Genomic DNA, 1,983 nt, shown 5'->3' on the forward strand with positions numbered 1-1,983 from the left:
ATTGCTTAGGGACTATCAGTCTCCCTAATAAATTAGCTGATCATGCTACATCTTAGTTGCTTTTTGTTGTGGATTGGAATTATAGGCATATAACCAGGATGCCTTTCATGCTACCTCCTATGGTGGGCACCCCCTGTCCTATACTCTTTTTGAATATTTGCAGATGAATTTCAGCTGTCTGCCTAAATCTAGCCACCGTAAAGTCTGCCTTGTTATTGTTGATTAGCTCACCCTGTGGGTGAAGGACCTTCCTGGTTCTAGGGCCATGACCACTTTTGTGGCTAAGATACTCCTGAGGGAAACTGTCCCCCACTTCAGCCCACCAGCAAGCATTGATTCTGACAAGAGCACCCACTTTACTGATTCTGTCCTCTTCTAAGTTTATTTTGGTCTAGTGCTGGGCTCTCCTTCCCAGCTCCAGCCTTGTCTTACCTTATACCCAGTCTTCGGACGTCTCCAGCTTCTTGTCTCCAAGAAGAACTCACCCCCACAGAACACCCAAGGACACGGAGGTTGCCAAGCAAGGCTGCTCTTTATTCAGTTACATCTTAACAGTGTGGCCATCAGAACAAAGCAGAATGGAACCGTGGGACAGAGAGAGCGGGACAGAGAGAGAGAGTGGGAGCCTCCCCTTGCTTTTTCCCTAATATCCTTATCATTCTTCTTACTGTCACATGCCATGTGGGAGCCAGTCGTGCACTTTCCCGAGTGCAGGGCAAAGGAGTATGTGTTTCATTTTATTTGCTTTCTTTCATTCAACTTGTTGCTTTTTCCTCCCAAATCTGCTCCCCTGAAGAGAAGTTGAAAAGGATTAATGCTAGAAGTAACCTCTATAAGAGAAGTAGGAAAAGCTTTGCAACACCTCAGAACAACTGGACCGCATGAATATTCGATTTATCATCACATCAACCAAAGTGACCCTGATCCGTGAGAGATTTTTTTTTTGCTTTTTGGAGGGCAGTTGGGGTTAAGTGATTTGCCCAAGGTCACACGGCTAGTTTATTTGTGTGTGTTAAGTGTCTGAGGTCACATTTGAACTTAGGTCCTCCTGACTCCCAGGCTGGTGCTTTATTCACTGCACCACCTAGCTACCCCAACATCTTTTGCCGTTGCTGAAAATGAAACACTCCCCCTGCTGGCAGCTGATCCAGAGCAATAGCCTTTTACCTTTAAGTGGGGGTTTTATGATTTTTACTTTAACTACTTGAAAACTTAATGCACCTAATAAAGAAGTACCAAACTATTTGGAACCTAAGGCTATTACACTGAACCCTTTCTTAAATAACCAAGTTACTTTTAAATTCAGTAGGTAGGGGGCAGCTGGGTGGCACAGTGAATAGAGTACTGCCCTGGAGTCAGGAGGACCTGAGTTCAAATTCTATCTCAGACACTTAACACTTACTAGCCATGTGACCTTGGGCAAGTCACTTAACCCCAATTGCTTTGCTTTCCCCCCTCCAAAAAAGCAAAAAAAAAAATCAATGGGTCTTTGTGAAGAGGTTACCCACTAAGAATGTTAGGGTTGCTCTGGAGACCCCAAAATTCCATCTCACCAGGTCCTGCCAAATGAATTCGACTCAAGTCTTCTCTCAGCCAAAGAAAAATAAAGTTTATTAAAAGTTTGCTTGCATTAGACACAGAGTAAGTCTGTGCTAGGTAAATCTATGGCCCTCTCACAAACATGAAGACAGGATGGGGTCTTCGTACAGAAGGTTGTGGGAGGAATCTAGGGGTGGTCTAGAGAAGGAGTTTGGGGAGGGTCTTCAGGAGGAGTTAATGAGGTCAATGAGTGATTAAGGGTGGGAAGTCTGGAGGCCACCTGGAGACCACAAACAATGGTGGGCTAGGCTAGTTCAAGGGTGGATCAACACTTTGATTGGCTCAAGGGTGGGAAGTCTAGTAACAGAGGCTTGGGCTCAGCCACAATGTAAGGCTTTTTGCTGTTGGGAGCGAAGGCCTTCGGGCCAGGCACCCTTCCCCCCC

This window comes from Petaurus breviceps, unplaced genomic scaffold (assembly GCF_028583685.1).
Source record: "Petaurus breviceps papuanus isolate PSGF00001 unplaced genomic scaffold, PetGlider_PUasm1.0 91041, whole genome shotgun sequence".
NCBI classification, from domain to species: Eukaryota; Metazoa; Chordata; class Mammalia; order Diprotodontia; family Petauridae; genus Petaurus; species Petaurus breviceps.